This window comes from Canis lupus, chromosome 3, assembly GCF_048164855.1.
Source record: "Canis lupus baileyi chromosome 3, mCanLup2.hap1, whole genome shotgun sequence".
Classification (NCBI taxonomy): Eukaryota; Metazoa; Chordata; class Mammalia; order Carnivora; family Canidae; genus Canis; species Canis lupus.
Window position 1 is genome coordinate 59,489,726 of NC_132840.1, and position 18,516 is coordinate 59,508,241.

Below are 18,516 nucleotides of genomic sequence, written 5' to 3' on the forward strand. Positions count from 1 at the left end.
TATGATAAAGATAAGCTTAGGGTCCCATGGGAAGACAAAGTTGTGTTATGTGTGGATGTTAGGGATAGAGGTGCCCTAAAGAGAAGAGACACATTACAAAAGATCTGTTACACAGTCTAGTAAAGTGATTAAAAACCAGAGTCAGACTGTCTCGATTAGACTCCTTGTTCTTCTGTTTAGTGATTATGTGACTCTGAAAACCTGTAACCTTTCTAAGACTCTGTTTTTTCATTTGTAAATGAAAAACAAATGAATTCTGTGAATATTCAACTCACAATTGTTGTGGGCCAAAGCAGGGTAATATGCATAAAACACTTGTACAGTGCCTAGCCATAGCGAGCGCTTATAATAAATGAGTATCATTTCTATTCCATTCCTTTGTGCAGAGATGAACTGTGCTTTGCCAGCACCCTTCTCCCAAACTTTGTAAGTCAGTCCCTAGAATCCTGATTATATCCCCTGTCGAGAAGACAAGTAAGTTATATAAACAATTACCCATAAATACAGTGCCTGGGAGAGAGAGCAGACATGGAAAATGTTTACCACCCCAAAAAAGAAAAGTAAGACAAAGCAGTTGAAGACAAGGGATTGTATTAGAAATTTACTAGAACTAAAAAAAAAAAAATTACTAGAACTAAAACTGAGGTAAACATGGATGCAAGTAATTTTTACATGTGTGACAGAGTCTCCACTTACAGCTTCTATAATAAAGAACATGAGAGGGAAGTAGAAGGTGATATTGAGGAAAGTGTGATAAGACTAGTAGATATTTGATAGATATGGAGAATGAAGCATGAAGAGTCATTATTGTTCCTCACTGTCATTTTTTTTTCTCTGTCACTTCTAACCATGGCTCTCTTTTTCTTTGAAATCCCTCAGTTATTTTATTTTTTAACTTTTTTAAATTGAAGTATAGTCAATATACACGTTACATTACTTTTAGGTGTACAGCATAATGATTGGACATTTCTGTACTTTGTGCTCATCACAAGTGTAGCCACCTTCTGTCCCCGTGCAACACTGACACAGCATCATTGACTCTCTTCCCTGTGCTGTGCCTTTCATCCTTCTTACTCATTCCATAACTAGAATTTGGCACCTCCCCCCTCCCCTCCACCCATATTGCCCTCTGCCCACCTCCTCCCCCCTCTGGCATCCACCACTTTTTTCTCTGTGTTTATGGATCTGTTTCTGCTTTATTGTTTCTTTTATTTTTCAGATTCCACATATGGGTGAAATCATACAGTGTTTGTCTTTCTCAGTCTGACTTATTCCACTTAGCATAATGCCCTCTAATTCCTTCTGTGTTGTCACATATGGCAAGATTTCATTCCTTTTTATGGTCTAATAATATCCCATTGCGCGCACGCATGCGTGTGCGTGTGTGTGTGTGGATAGGTAGGTAGGTAGGTAGGTAGATAGATAGATAGATAGATAGATAGATAGATAGATAGATAGGCAGGCCGGCCAAACACATCTTTATTCATTTCTCTATTGTTAGACACTGAGGTTGCTTCCATATCTTGGCTATTGTAAATAATACTGCAATAAACATAGGGGTGCATGTATCTTTTTGAATTAGTGTTTTGGTATTTTTTCTTTAAAAAAGATTTTATTTATTTGAGCAAAAGAGAGAGACATCAGGGGCAGAGGAAGAGGAAGAAGCAGACTCCCTACTGAGCAGGGACCCTGGGGGAGGGGGTCCTCCAACCTAGAACCCTGTGGTCATGATCTGAGCCGAAGGCAGACACTTAACCAACTGAGCCACTCAGGTGCCCCAAATGCTTTGTTATCTTTAGGTACATACCCAGTAGTGGAATTGTTGGATCATAGGATATATCTATTTTTTAACTTTTTGAGGAAACTCCATACTGTTTTCCACAGTGACTACACCAGTTTGCATTCCCACCAACAGTGCATGAGGGTTCCTTTTTCTCCACATCCTCACCAACACTTGTTTCTTGTGGTTTGGATTTTAGCCATTCTGACAATGATATCTCATTGTAGTTTTGCTTAGCATTTCCTTGATGATGAGTGATGTTGAGCATCTTTTCTTGTGCCTGTTGGCCAACTGCATGTCCTCTTTGGGAAAATGTCTATTCAGGTCTTCTAACCATTTTTAATGGCATTGTTTTTTTGCTGTTGAGTGGGTATAAGTTATTTTATTTTGGATATTAAGCCCTTATCAGATATATCATTATGCAAATATCTTCACCCATTCAATAGGTTGCCTTTTCATTCTGTCAGTGGTTTCCTTTGCTGTGCAAAAGATTTACTTTGATGTAGTCCCAATAGTTTATTTTTGTTTTTGTTTATCTTGCCTGAAGAGACATATATAGACAAATATTGCTATGGTTGATGTCCAAGAGATTATTTACTGTGTTTTCTTTTAGGAGTTTTATGGTTTCAAGTCTGACATTTAGGTCTTTAAACCATTTTGAGTTTATTTTTGTGTATGATGTAAGAAAGTGGTCCCATTTCATTCTTTGCATGTAGCTGTTTAGTTTTCTGGCAGCTCTTTTGTTCTTGGAGAAGTCTTCTAAAGATCCCCACCCCTCCAGCAAAATTCTGAGATTAGTAAATAATTCTACTTCATGTCTACCCTAAGCGTTTTTCAAACTGCTGCTTCTATGCTGTGTCTCAATGGGGTAGTTTGTTACGCTGTTTTTCTTTAAGGGCAGAGATTCAGTTTCCTATTGCCTCCTGGCTCCCCTAGAGCTAAGCTTTTTGATTTTAAAGTACCCGGAGTTAAGCCCCATTGATTGTAAAATCTCAAGAAGTTAAGCCCCACTGGGTTTCAAAACCTAATGTTATAGAGATAGGGGTTCTGTGCTGGGAAAACATTCCAAGCACAGAGCCCCTCTCTCTGAGGCGCCTAGTGTGGGGTCTTTCTCTCTCCCTTCCTGATGCTTGTGGTGTCCCTCCCCTTTGTGGTTAGTCTCCCTGGGAGTTTGGTTAGTGACTGTGTCTCCACCCCTCCTACCCTTTTTGATGTGGCCTCCACTCTACCATTAACTGTGGAGAGTCTGTTCTGCCAGTCTCTGGGTGGGTTTCAAGGTTAGTTGACTGACTGGCATTGCTGTCACCAGGATGTATCTGTGGGATAAGGTGAGCTGAGGAGACCCTCTACTCTACCATCTTCCAAATCACCTTTGCTTATGAGGCTTTCCTAGATGGCCACAGGGTGGCCACAACTGCCTCTCCCACTGGATCTTCCACTGCATGCCTCAGGTTGTTCCAGCCACACTGGCCAGGGCCTGTTTCTGAGCCCTTGAAATGGGACTTGTCTGAATAAAAGTGTGTCTTCCTCAGCTGAAGATGGTGAGGTCTATCTGTCCTCCCCAAGAACTTCTGATATCAAATCCTTTGAGCTATTACTACAGCTCAGACTGATCGTATGCTCTTGACACTGGTGGGGAGGGAGATGGATAGTCACACTTGATGAAACCTTCCCTTGTGACAGAACTGGCCCCATAGCACAAAGGGGAGGCAGCGAACCCTCACTCCTCAATCTTCCTTCTCCCTTGGAGATTCCCTTCTTATATCTTTTGACTGTAGCATTTAGATCATTTATATTTAATTATTGATAGATATGTACTTACTGCTATTTTGTTCATTGTTTTCTGGTTCTTCTTATGAGTTCTCTGTTCCTTCTTTTGCTTTCTTTCCTTGTGATTGTTGATTTTCTTTTTTTTTTTTAAGATTTTATTTATTCATGACAGAGAGAGAGAGAGAGGGAGAGAGAGAGGCAGAGACACAGGCAGAGGGAGAGGCAGGCTCCATGCAGGGAGCCTGACATGGGACTTGATCCCGGGTATCCAGGATCATACCCCGGGCTGAAGGCGGCACTAAACCAGTGGGCTACTGGGGCTGCCCTTGATTTTCTTTAATGTTATGCTTGGCTTTCTGTTTATTTTTTGTATCTGTTACAGGTTATTGTCTTGTGGTTAGGGGAGATTTCATATCCTGAGTATATAACAGTCTATATATTTTTTAAAGATTTTATTTATTTATTTACTCATGAGGGACACACAGAGAGAGGCAGAGACACAGGCAGAGGGAGAAGCAAGCTCCCTGCAGAGAGCCCTACGCGAGACTCAATCCCGGGTCTCCAGGATCATGCCCTGGACTGAAGGCAGCACTAAACCGCTGAGCCACGTCGGCTGGCCCTATAGCAGTCTATATTATAAAGTTGATGTCACTTAAGTTCAAACACATTATAAAAGGACTTCATTTTTATATCCCTCTCCGTGTCTTATGTATATGTTGTCATATTTTACATCCTTTTTATTTTGCGAATCCCCTTAATTAACTTTTTAGATATAATTGATTTTACTACTTTTGTCTTGTAATGTCATACTAGCTTTACAAGTGATTGCTTTATTACCTTTACTGTATGTTTCCTTTTACTTGTGATATATATTTTATAGTTTTCTTCTGATTATAGCCTTTTCTTTTCCACTAAAAGAAGTCTCTTCCACAGTTCTCATAAGGCCGATTTAGTGATGAAGAACTTTTATTTATTTATTTTTAAAGATGTTATTTATTTATTCATGAGAAACACACAGAGAGAGACAGAGACAGGCAGAGGGAGAGGCAGGCTCCATGCAGAGAGCCTGAAGTGGGACTTGATCCCGGGTCTCCAGGATCACACCCTGGGCTGAAGGCAGCACTAAACCCCTGAGCGACCCTGGCTGCCCATGATGAACCCTTTTAATTTTTGTTTTTCTGGGAACCTATCTCTCCTTCAATTCTAAGTGATAACCTTGCCAAGTAGAATATTCTTTGTTCTAAGGTTTTGTCTTTTTTAAAAAAGATTTTATTTATTTATTCATGAGAGACACAGAGAGGGAGGCAGAGCCATAGGCAGAGGGAGAAGCAGACCCCTGGCAGGGAGCCCATGCGGGACTTGATCCCAGGACCTCGGGATCACACCCTGAGCCAAAGGCAGATGCTCAACCACTGAGCCACTCAGGTGTCCCCCTTTCATCACTTTGAATATATCCTGTCACTCTCTTCTGGACTGCAAAGTTTCTGTTGAAAAATACCAGCCAGCGGCCTTAAAATTCTCTCCTGGTCTTTCATCTTTGGCATTTTACTTATTATGTGTATGGTATAGACCTCTCTGGGTTCATCTTGTTTGGAATTCTCTGCTTCCTAAACCTGGATATCTGTTTCCTTTTTCAGGTTAGGGATGTTTTCAGCTATTCAGATGTATTGAGCTGTTTTCAGATAAACATTCTGTTCCTTTCTCTCTCTCTCTTCTCCTTAGATCCCTATGATACAAGTATGTTTGCTTGTGTTGTCCAAGAGATCCTTTAAGCTGTCTTATTTTCCTTCTGTTTTTGCTATTCAGCTTGGGTGTTTTGTTTTCCATTACCCTGTCTTCCAGATCGCTGATTCATTTTTCTGCATCCTCTAACCTGCTTCTAGTCTTCTAGTATATTTTTTTCATTTCAGTTATTGTATGCTTTGACTCTTGATTGGTTCTTTTTTATATTTTCTATCTGTTAAAGTTCTCACTGAGTTCATCCACTCTTCTCTCCAGTGTGGTGAGTATCCTGAAGACCATCACTTTGAACTCTTTATTAAGTAGATTTATTATCTCCATTTCATTTAGTTCTTTTTCTGTGGTTTTGTCTTGTTATTTCACTTGGAGCATATTCCCCTTGTCTTAATTTTGTTTGACTTTCCGTGTTTGATTCTATGAATTAGGTGGAACAACTAATCTAAATCTGTAGGAATGGTCTTGTGTATCGTTGTCCCTTTTGTAGATTGTACATGCCTGGTGACTTTGACTGGCAGACTGGAGTTGTGGCTGGCATGGGCTGGGGGGTCCCAGGGCAATCTATGCTGTGACTACCCTAATGGGATAGCCAGAGCTAAAGTGGATGTGGGCCAGTGTGGGCATAGGATGCCCTGGTCCCCAAGCTCTTTTAAAACATATGCTATCAAAAACAGACACATAGATCAGTGGAACAGAATAGAGAATCCAGAAGTGGACCCTGAACTTTATGGGCAACTAATATTCGATAAAGGAGGAAAGACTATCCATTGGAAGAAAGACAGTCTCTTCAATAAATGGTGCTGGGAAAATTGGACATCCACATGCAGAAGAATGAAACTAGACCACTCTCTTTCACCATACACAAAGATAAACTCAAAATGGATGAAAGATCTAAATGTGAGACAAGATTCCATCAAAATCCTAGAGAAGAACACAGGCAACACCCTTTTTGAACTCGGCCATAGTAACTTCTTGCAAGATACATCCACTAAGGCAAAAGAAACAAAAGCAAAAATGAACTATTGGGACTTCATCAAGATAAGAAGCTTTTGCACAGCAAAGGATACAGTCAACAAAACTCAAAGACAACCTACAGAATGGGAGAAGATATTTGCAAATGACATATCAGATAAAGGGCTAGTTTCCAAGATCTATAAAGAACTTATTAAACTCAACACCAAAGAAACAAACAATCCAATCATGAAATGGGCAAAAGACATGAAGAGAAATCTCACAGAGGAAGACATAGACATGGCCAACATGCATATGAGAAAATGCTCTGCATCACTTGCCATCAGGGAAATACAAATCAAAACTACAATGAGATACCACCTCACACCAGTGAGAATGGGGAAAATTAACAAGGCAGGAAACAACAAATGTTGGAGAGGATCTGGAGAAAAGGGAACCCTCATACACTGTTGGTGGGAATGTGAACTGGTGCAGCCACTCTGGAAAACTGTGTGGAGGTTCCTCAAACAGTTAAAAATATACCTGCCCTACGACCCAGCAATTGCACTGTTGGGGGTTTACCCCAAAGATACAAATGCAATGAAACGCCGGGACACCTGCACCCCGATGTTTATAGCAGCAATGGCCACGATAGCCAAACTGTGGAAGGAGCCTCGGTGTCCAACGAAAGATGAATGGATAAAGAAGATGTGGTTTATGTATACAATGGAATATTACTCAGCTATTAGAAATGACAAATACCCACCATTTGCTTCAACGTGGATGGAACTGGAGGGTATTATGCTGAGTGAAGTAAGTCAGTCGGAGAAGGACAAACATTATATGTTCTCATTCATTTGGGGAATATAAATAATAGTGAAAGGGAAAATAAGGGAAGGGAGAAGAAATGTGTGGGAAATATCAGAAAGGGAGACAGAACGTAAAGACTGCTAACTCTGGGAAACGAACTAGGGGTGGTAGAAGGGGAGGAGGGCGGGGGGTGGGAGTGAATGGGTGACGGGCACTGGGTGTTATTCTCTATGTTAGTAAATTGAACACCAATAAAAAATAAATAAATAAAAATAAATAAAAAAAAATAAAACATATGCTATCAAATAAATAAATAAATAAATAAATAATAAATAAATAAAACGTATGCTATTTAACTATAATGTTCACCACTGCCTCTCATTATTACAGTGATCTGTAGATCTTCTGTGTCATTGCTTGAAAGTTTTAGCACCTGGCTCTTCTTACCTCCTTACCACTATTCAGTGATCATTCTTTGTAATTTGAATATCTTCATAGATCATCCATCCATCATAGTGACCCATCATTTTCTTGAACTTTACCCATTCAGTGGCATCTCATCTCAACTACTACCAATTATTCCTCCACCTCCAAAATTTCAATTTCAGGAATCTCAATCTTTGATTTGTACCTCCCGTCTCTCCATGTCACTTCCTCTAGTAACCTGAGTTTAACAGTTCTAAGACCCCACCCCAGTCCATTTTTCTTATCATCCTTTCTTTGTTGTTCCTGTCTCTTGTATTCTCACTTGTATTCAAACTGAGCTGCTTACTATGGCTTGTCATTATCCTTCCCTTGCATATATATACCTTACCTTCAAATCCCTGTAGTCAATCTCCACCCCTCCGCAACCACTGTTCTAATTTCTATCATTAGAATTAGTTTTGCCAGTTCTTGCACTTTTGTTAGTGGTCTCTTTCACTAATGTGGAGATTTATCCGTGTTATTACATACATCAGTAGTTTGTCCTTTTTTTAAATTGCATTGTAAGGATATATCATAATTTGTTTATCCATTCTTCTATTCATGGACAATAGAAGGACAATTCTATTGATGGACAATAGCCTAATTGAGGGCTATTAATAAAGCTGCTGGCTGAAAGATAATTCAAGCTGAAGTTATAAAACATGAGAGAATCAATTAGTAAGACATCTTTTTATGGACATATGTTTCATTTTCCCTGAGTAAAAGTAGAATTGCTAGATCCTAGGGTACATGTATGTTTTGCATATATGAAACTGTCAAAAAGCTTTCCAAAAGGACAGACCATTTTACCCACCAGTAATCTACATATACATGAGTTCACAGTTGCTTCATTACTCTCCTACTCAGTCTTTTTATTTTTAGCCATATAGTAGGTATGGCTACTTTTGCACTTCCCTTATTAGTGATTTTCATATGATTTTTCTAACATCTATGTTCAAATATACTGTCCTTTTTAAATTGGATTATTTGTCTTCTTTTTTGAGTTGTAAGATTTTTTTATATATTCTGGATATAGTTCCTTTGTCAGAAATATATATTGCAAGTATTTTCTTCTAATCTGTGGCCTGCCTTTTTATTTTCTTAATGAAATCTTTCAAAAAGCCGTTTCAAGTTTTGATGAAGAATAGTTTGTCAATTTTTTGTTCTGTAGTTAGTGCTTTTTGTGTACTCCCTAAGACATTTTGTTTACTCAAAGATTATGATGGGTGTTTTCTTGTTTTCTTCTGGAAAATTTATACTTTTAGCTTTTAGGTTTAAGTTTACCATCGATCTCAATTATTTGTATGTGGTATCATGTAAGGTTGGGGTTCATTTTTTAAAAGTTGATTTGGCTGTTCCAGCAACATTTGTTGAAAAAAAATTCCTTTCTACATTTAGTGGCTTTGCCACCTTTTTCAAACTTCAGTTGACCATGTATGTGAGGGTTTATTTCTGCATTCCATATTGTATTCCATTTGTCTGTTTATTCTTGCCTTGATTTTTGTGGCGTTATGACAGACATTGTCAACAGCACTTGACATTTTGGGTGAGATCATTCTTTGTTATAGGAGACTACTCGTGTATTGTAAGAGCATCCTGGCCTCTACCTACTAGATAAGTAGCACACCCTAGTGGCGGCAATTACATTGCCAAATGTTTACTGAGAGGGAAGGGGCAAAATTGCCCACCCCCGCCCCCCACGTTGAGAATCAGTTTTATAGTGAAATAAGATAATGCACACCCTCCAGTTTTAATTCAAGATTGTTTTGCCTATTCTAGGAATCTTTGCTTTTCCATATAAATAAACCTGCCGGGGATCCCTGGGTGGCTCAGAGGTTTGGCACCTACCTTTGGCCCAGGGCGTGATCCTGGAGTCCCGGGATCGAGTCCCGCGTCGGGCTCCCAGTATGGAGCCTGCTTCTCCCTCTGCCTGTGTCTCTGCCTCTCTCTCTCTCTATGTCTATCATGAATAAATAAATAAATATTTTTTAAAAAAAAACCTGCCTGGTTTTCGAGTGGAATTATTGTGAACATACAATAGCATAACAATACTGATATCATAACAATATTGAGTCTTATAATACAGGAAATCCATGAACATAGTGTATTTCTCCTTTCCTCTTTCATCTTTGTGCATGTGTGTGTAATTTCTCTTAGCAGTGTTTTCTGGTTTTTATTGGAAAGTTCTTACATGTCTTTTGTTACGTAACTCCTGAGTATTTCATATTCTGTGATGTTATAAATGGATTAATTGAAATTCATTTTCCATTGTTTTATGTAGAAATACAGTTGATTTTTCTATATTGACCTTGTATTCTGAGAACTTGTTAAATTCACTCATTAGTTCTAGGAGTTGCTGTATAAATTCTTTATCATATTACATTTGTATAATCATATTATATACAAATAAAGGGAGTTTAGCATCTATCTTTCCAGTTGATATACTTTTTATTTTTATGTTGGCCTTATTGAACTTTCCAGGAGCTCCAGTGTAATGGTACATAGAAGCAATAGGAGTGATTTTTTTGCTTTCTATCCCTTTGGAGGGAAGTATTTAACTATTTTACTGTTAACTATGCTGCTAGCTACAGATTTGGGTAATGCCCTTTATCAGATTGAGGAAGTTTCCTCTCATTCCTAGTTTGCTGAGAGTTCTTATCATGAACATGCATTGAATATTATACCTATTCTTTATTTGATCAATGTGGTTAATTTCACTGATTAATTTTGAAATGTCAAGTCAACCTTGCCTTCCAGGGGTAACTCTCATTTGGTAATGATACCGGAGTTTTTAGAGTTTTTCATGTTTTTCTTTGTCAACTTGGTAAATTGATTCTTTCAAGAAATTGGTCCATTTTAATCTAAGTTGTTGAATTCATTAGCATAAAGTTGTTCATATTATTCTTTTACTGTCTACGGTATTTATAGTGATATCCTGTCTTTGATTCATGAACATGATTATTTTTGTTTGCCTTTTTTTTCTTCATTGCTCTTTTTTTTTTTTTTTCATCATTCTTGGTAGGAGCTTATCAGTTTTACTAAAATTTTCATACACAGCTTTAGTCTGTGTGGTCTCTATTTTTTAGTTTACTATTTCATTAGTTTTTCTTTTTTAATCCTTTCTTCTTTTTTTAAATTTTTTAATTTAAATTCAGTTGGCCAGTATATAGTATAACACTCAGTGCTCATCACGTCACATGCCATCCTTAAGGCCCATCACCCAGTTACTATATCTCCCTATTCCTTTCTTCTTACTTTATTTTTTTTTAAGATTTATTTATTTATTTGAGATAGAGAGTGGGGGAGCAAGCACACAGAGGGAGAGGAAAAAGCAGAAGCAGACTGCCCACTGAGCAGGGAGCCCGATGCAAGGCTTGATCCCAGGACCCCAAGATCATGACTTGAGCTGAAGACAGATACTTAACTGACTGCACCACCCAGATGTCCCTTCTTCTTACTTTAGAATAAGTTGGCACATCTTCCAGCTTAAGATGGGAGCTAAAATCATTGATTTTATTATTTTTTTTAAAGACTTATTTATTTATTCATGAGAGAAACAGACTGAGAGAGGCAGAGACATAGGCAGAGGGAGAAACAGTCTCCTTGCTGGAAGCCTGATGGGGGACTCGATCCTGGATCCAGGATCCAGGATCACGATCTGAGCTAAAGGCAGGTGCCCAACTGCTGAGCCACCCAGGCATCCCTCATTGATTTTAAACTTCTCTCCATTTCCACTATGGGCATTTAAGGTTATAAATTTCCCTCTCAATAACTGCCCTCAATAAATTTGATATGCTGCATTTTCATTTTGCTTTGCTACTTCCCTTTTGATTTTTAACCTGTAGCTTATTTAGAAGTATGTTTTTTTTTAATTTCCAGTTATTGAGCTTTTCTAAATATCATAATTGATTTCTGTTTTAAATTTCTTTTGATGAGAGAACATATTCTGTAAGGTTTAAATCTTACCAAATTCATTGACATTTGTCTTATGGCCCAATATAAGATTTCTTAAGTTATACTTAAAAAGAATGTATATTGCAATTGTTGGATATAAATAGTTGTTCTATAAATATCAACAAGGTCAAGGTAGTTGATAGTGTTGTTCAAATATATACTCTTACTGATATTTTTTTATCTGATTGTTCTATCAATTATCAAGAGACTTGTTACAGTATGCAACCATAATTGTGTATTCATCAGTTTCTCCCTTTAGTTCTGTGTTTGCTTCATATATTTTGAAGATCTCTTACTAGGTGTATTCATACTTATGATTTTGTGTCTTCTTGATGAATTGATCCTTCTATCATTATGAAATGTTGTTTTCATCTCTAGTAACACTCCTTGTCTTAAAGCCTCCTGTGTCTGATATTAATTTGGTCAGATGTCTCCCAGCATCCCATCTTTTTGCTTTCAACCTGTCTGTGTTTATGGAAATCTTCTTGGATCTTACTTTGGGTATTCAGTCTGGCAAGTGCTAAATCAGAAACTGAAGAGCTGGAAAGGATCTGAGATTCTGACCTACATGCAAGCTAATGATTTTAGCTTACCTTGATTTCATCTATGCTGTGGCAGGCTGAAAGAAAATAAACCCCCTCATTCAAAGACAAAGGCTGTGTATTGTCATGGAAATATCTCATGTCCCCAGAGGACAATGCAATGAGGGCCAGATGGTTTCTACACAGAGTGAGAACCATAAAATGTGAGAACTCTGACCTTACACATGGCTGCTGCCCATCCTCCTCTCCAGAGAAAAAGAGACCTTATCTTCACCCTGGAATGTAAGTGCTCTCTGGAGAAGGAAAGGAGAGAGATCTTTATCTTCCCCTCCCCCCCCCCACCCCCCACGCAGTCTCCAGGATGAGAGAGCTCTCTAAGCTTTACTATCCTGGAATGTCTCTTTATACAAACACTTTTAACTTGCCTGTGAATGCCTTCATTCAGAAGACTTGGGCTATACCTAAATATGAAGTATTTATAGAGAACTATCTCCCAAAAGCAAATGGCATGTTTAGTAATCATTCTTAAAACAGTTTGATGTGGATCTATCATTAACTCTTTGTTTTCTTTTTTTTAACTCTTTGTTTTCAATCAATTCCATATATCCTTCCTCTTGTTTTTTTCCTCCTTTCCTGACTCCCTTTTTAGTTAGTCAAAAAGATTTTTCAATTTTACTTTTTTTAAGTGGCTCTTTTAGAGATTACAATATTCATTCCTAACTATTTAGAGTTATAATTGGACCATTTCACATAAATATAAGGATCCGTCAACTTTGTAATTCTGCCTCTCCTACTGCTATGCTGACGTCCTTTATATCTGCTGGGGATAAAGTTCACAATAGTGTTGTAATTTCTGTATTAAACCTTCAGGTATCTCTTTACCAATGAGACAAAGAGAAGAACATCCTCTTTTCGATTCACCCACATATCTGTTGTTTGTGCTGTTGTTTGCTGCTGTCTCTAGGTCTCTGTTTCCATCTGGGCTCATCTCCCTTTAGCCAGAAGAACTCACTTGTGGCCCTTCCTACATGGCAAGACTTCTGTCCATAAACACTCTCAGTCTTGGTTTATCTGAGTATAAATGTATTTCCCTTTTGTTTTTGGAAGATAGTTGCACTGAATATAGAATTCTGAGTTAACAGCCATTTTCTTTAGCACTCTTGAAATGCCGCTCTACCGCCTGCTGACCTCCATGCCTCTCAGGAGAAGTTAGTAGTCATTGGTGGTGCAGCGCTCCCACGTACAGTATTTTTTCTGTGACGACTTTGAAGATGTTATTTTTATTCTTTGTTTCCAGCAATGTGACTAAAATCTGCCGCTGTCTGTGTTATTGATATTTATCTTAGTAGTTCAGTAAGCTGCTCTCATCTGTAATTTTAATATTTTTTCACCAATTTTGGGAAAATTTAGGCCATAGTTTTCTGCCTCACTCTTTTTCTTTTATTCCTGGGACTACAATTACACATATACTGTACACTTACACATAGCAATGACCACTTATTCAGTTACCGCCAGGTCACTAAAGCTATTATGTATCTTTCTCCATCTTTTTTGTTCTGTTCTCAGGTTAGATAATTTCTGTGACTCTGTCCTCAAGTTTACAGATTCTTTTCTGGTATCCCCAATCTGCTGTTCACCTACTAGTAAAATTTTTATTTCAGATTTTATACTTTTCAATTGCAAAATTTGCGTTTGGTTCTTTTTTAAAATAATTTTCTATGTTTTTCACTTTTAAATGCTCAAACTGTAACAAGTCCTCACACATTGACTATTTTACATTTTCTAAGATAAAACCATTGTGAAATCATTTACATTTTATCTCTCATATAATAATAATAATAGATAATGTGTAACATTTTTTATTGTTATTCCTTCCTCTCTGGAATCTTTTCAGGATCTCTTATCTTTACAATACCCATGGGATGGTTATTCATTCATTTTGCCTGTTCTGAGATAATAAACAACAAATAACCTCTGCTTCTTTTTGTATATGTGTGTCTGTTACACCATGTAAATGTTAAGTGTCTTAATTTGATGACTCGGATAAAAGATACAACTGAACAACTGCACATACCTGAGTTAGAGGTAGGTTTACATAATCACTATTTACCAAATTCCCTTAAGCATTTAGGCAGCCATGGATTTCTCAAGCAAACTCATAGGTATATAATTTTGTCTAGAGTTAGCTCCATATCAGCCATTAAAGAAAACATTCTCCCGGGCCAGGGAGAATCTGTTAAGTATCCCAGAGACATCACTAAAAATAAATCAGTAGTACATATCAGCTAAGATTTCCTTCTTATCTAACTAGATAAATGCCAGTAGTTCTTACTACCAGTGAAATGGTACTTTAGAAAAAAAATACAAAAATTAAAAAAAAAAAAACTGAAACAGACTCTATTTAAAAAAAAAAAAAGATGTAATAGTTTTATACAATGATTTGCTGCATCCTCAAACATGAGAGGTAAAGATTTGTCCTCATCCCCTCTAAATAAATGTTAACTGGGGAAAAATTGGTTTGAAGTTATTATTCTGGTTATTTACTGCTTTATAACAAACCACCCTAAAATTTAGTGACTTCAAACAATGATGTATGACAGTTCTGTGTGTTCCCTGGCTCAGGTGGTCGCTTCTCACTTGGAAGTCTGATGCTGCTGCACTGAGATTTCTGCTGTAAGCAGTGTCATCTGAAGGTCCTGCTGAGCTGGGCCTCCACGATGGCCTCTGGTCACATTTCTGTGCTTGGGCCCAGGTGACTGGAACAGTTGGAGGCATGCTCTATCTCCCTTTAGCTGGCTTGGACTTACCAGTGTGGTGATCTCAAGGTTGTCAGACTTCTTACATAGGTCTGTCTTTTCCTAGTGCAATCATGCTAAAAGATCAAGTTGGAAGCTGCAGAGTTTTGAATCTAGCATCTTCTATAAAATTCTATTGATTAGAAGAGAGTCACAGGACCAGGCTGATTAAAGCAGAGAGGACTGTATAATCATGGTTCATTGCGACTGTCTTTGGACATGAGCTACCATAGGAGGGAATCATGTATTGGTGTCCTAGACACTGCTGTCCTAATGTCAAGTAAGAGCATCTGAATTCAGAGCTTGTTCCATTGACTCTATCAGCTTTTGCCGAGTGCACCTCAGCCCCCTCCACCTCACGGAAAGTGGAATGTTCAGTTCATGCTTCCATTTAGTTGCCTCTGTGTTTTCTCTTTTCAAAGGCTACATTAAATGAATGGTCTGCCATATATTTTATTTTTCTTTTCCCAACTCCCAATTCTCCAGTTATGTGCAACTTAGGTGTCTTAAGATTCATGTGCAGCTTGAGCTTTTATCTTCTTCCTGCCTCAAAGGCTAGCTTCCTCTAATCTAGTGGGAACCAAGGGCAGGAGTAGGGAAGTCAGTTTTTATCTTATTTCCCGCTCTAACTATTCACACAGTGTTATTCCTCCACACCAACTAACCCTAGCCATCCCCCCCTCCACCCCGTTCTGTTGGGGCTTGCCTCTAATTATTGGCAAGAACTTTGGGATTCATCCCCTTGATCATCTGCATGTGTGGAAGCAGAAGTCTAAATGCCTTCTGGTCCACTGTTCTCCAGGACTCCACCACACGAGGCTATTGCCAAGAGCCGAGTGGATGAACCTTTGGGATTTGGGATAGAATAATTCTTTCTTGGATAGAAATGCCCCATGCATTCTGTAACACTTGGCATCCCTGGTCCAGGGGAGCTGAAATCTGGTAGCCCACCGTAATTATTGTGACAATCAGAACTCCTCCAGAAGTTCCCAGCACTCTTGGTGAAGAGGAAATGTCCTGGGTTGAAAGATACTGAATTAAAGAAAACTCTATTTAAAAACAGAAAAATTGTTTAAAATTAAGTGACAACTATATATGTTTTCCTATAACCTAAGCGAAAACCATGAAGTTACATGAATCCCTTTAAAGACCTTCTTAGTTTTTAACCTGGTTTCCTTGTCTTCAAGTCTTTGCCTCTCCATACAAGCCTTCCCTTCTTCACAAAACCACACTGCCTACCAGCAGAGATTCTTGGCTTTGAAAGTAGACACTAGTTTCTTGTGTCCACTGAGCCCTTATAAAATGTGACTAATCCAAACTGAGTTATGAAAATACACTTAGTACAAAAAGGATATAAAATGTTATAATAATTTTATATTGATACATTTTGAAATATTTTTGATATAAGGTAAAAAATATTGAAATATCTACTGGTGTTTTTTAATGTGGCTACTAGAAAATTTAAAATTACATTTGTAGCTTACATTTTATTTCTAGTGGACAATGCTGATAAATTATGTCTGACTATCGGGCTCAGGGGTTCAATCTGATGGGATAAAGGAACTTAGAGCTACACTTGGTTTGTACGTTATATAAGGCTGAGGAAACACACCCAGGGTCAAAAATCTGGGGGCATTCTTTATTTTTTATGGTGATAAAACATACATAACACAAAATTTACCATGTCTAAGTTTTATGGTGATAAAACATACATAACACAAAATTTACCATTTCTAAGTATGTGATTGTGGCACTAAGTACATTCACATTGTCATCCATCACCCTCATCTTCCCAAATGAAATTCCATATCCATTAAACACTTAACTCCCCAGCCCCTGACAGCCACCTTAGTACTTTCTATCTCCATGAATTTGACTAGTCTAGGTAATATGATTGTGGAATAAGACAATATTTGTCCCTTTGTGATTGGCTAATTTCACTTAGCAAAATGTATTCAAGGTTCATCCATGTTGTAGCATACGTCAGAGTTTCCTTCCTCTTTATTCTATATGTATGCCACATTTTGTTTATTCATTTGTCAAGGGACACTAAAGTTGTTTCCACCTTTTGGCTCTTGTGGACAACGTTGTTAGGAACATAAGTATACAAACATTTGTTTGAACCTCTGCTTTGACTTCTTTGGGGTATATTCCTAGAAGTGGAATTGCCAGATCACATGATAATGCTAAGTAATTTTTGGAGAAATCACCAAACCCTTTTTACAACAACTGCCTATTTGCCTTCCCACCAATATATAAGGATTTGAGTTTCTTCATATCCTCATAAGTAGTTTCTTCATATCCTCATAAGTAGTTTTTGTTGTTTTTATAATGGCCATCCTACTAAGTGTGAAGTGGTATCTCGTTGCAGTTTTGATTTGCATTTTCCTAATGATTAGTGAAGTTGAGCGTCTTTTCAAGCTCTTGTTGATATTTGTATATCTTCTTTGGCGAAATATCTGTTCAAGTCCTTTGCCCATTGTTTAAGCAGATTATTTTTGTTGTCCAAATGTGGGAGTTTTTAAATATATTCCTGTGTCAGTTGCTTATCATATATATGATTTGCAAATATATTTTTCCATTCCCTCAGTTGCCCTTTCATTTTTGATAGTGTTCTTTGATGTATAAATCCTCTTAATTTTGATTCAGTCCAATTAATTTTTTCTATTATTGACTATGCTTTTGGCATCACATCCAAGAAATCATTGCCAAATCCAATAAAGCTTTTTCCCTATGTATTTCTCTGAGTTTCATAGTTTTATCTCTTATGTCTAAATATTTGATCTATCTTGAGTTAATTTTTGCATATGCTGTAAGTAAGATAGGGGTCCAACTTCATTCTTTTGCATATGGATTTCCAGTTTCCCCAACATCGTTTGTTGAAAATACTGTTGCTTCCTCATTAAGTGGTTTTGGCACCCTTGTGGAAAATCATTCAACTACTTGAGGGTTTATCTCTAGGCTCTCTAATCTACTCCATTGATATGTTTGTCTTTATTGTATGAGATCTCCACCTTTGTTCTTTTTCAAGAAAGTTTTGGCTATTTGGAGGTCACTTGAGATTTCATATGAATTTTAAGATGGATTTTTTTAAAACCTACTAATTCATGAACACAGAATGACTTTTTATTTGTGTGTGTTTTTAAAAAAATTAAGCAATGTTTTGTATTTTTGATGTCCAAGCCTTTCACCTCCTTGGTTAAGTTTATTCCTAAACATTATATTCTTTTTGTTGCTATTATCAATGAGATTGCTTTCTTAGTTTCCTACTCAGATTCTTAATTGTCAGTATATAGAAACACAAGTGATTTTTGACTATTGATTTTTGTATCCTGCAACTTTGCTAAATTCGTTTATTACTTCTAACTGTATTTGTGGAACCTTTAAAGTTTTCTGCATATAATATTATGTCACCTGTGAACAGAGATAATTTTACTTTTTTCTCTCCATTTTGGATGCATTTCCTCTTCTTGCCTAATTGCTCTGGCTAGGACTTCCAGTATTAAGTTGAATTGAGTGATGAAAGCAGGCTTCCTTGTCTTGCCCTGGGGGGACTCTTGAAGGAGATGGTTTGGGGGTGCCTATCTGTGACACTACACCACTATCTCCTACCTACCACAGGGGTAGGACTATCTGATGATCTGTCCTACTTCACAGAATTATAGTTCCCAAATCTGAGTTATTTAGATGAGAATAAAGCGCCAGAGAGGGG

The 18,516-nt window shown here is 37.6% G+C and overlaps 2 protein-coding genes across 14 annotated transcripts in view; one reads left to right on the forward strand and one right to left on the reverse strand.

The window, feature by feature from the left end:
- The window catches only part of ANGPTL5 (angiopoietin like 5), a 132,034-nt gene that overhangs the window by 40,744 nt on the left and 72,774 nt on the right, over positions 1-18,516 (reverse strand). The window lies entirely within an intron of this gene.
- CEP126 (centrosomal protein 126) overlaps positions 1-18,516 on the forward strand; it is a 97,497-nt gene that overhangs the window by 21,622 nt on the left and 57,359 nt on the right. For 2 of the 13 annotated variants that reach the window (XM_072821726.1, XM_072821725.1), the window contains exon 3: positions 14,032-14,094. The exons of the other annotated variants lie outside the window; for them this stretch is intronic. The gene's annotated coding sequence lies outside the window, so the exon portion shown is untranslated. The remainder of the gene's footprint in view (positions 1-14,031; positions 14,095-18,516) is intronic. 13 annotated transcript variants of the gene reach the window in all.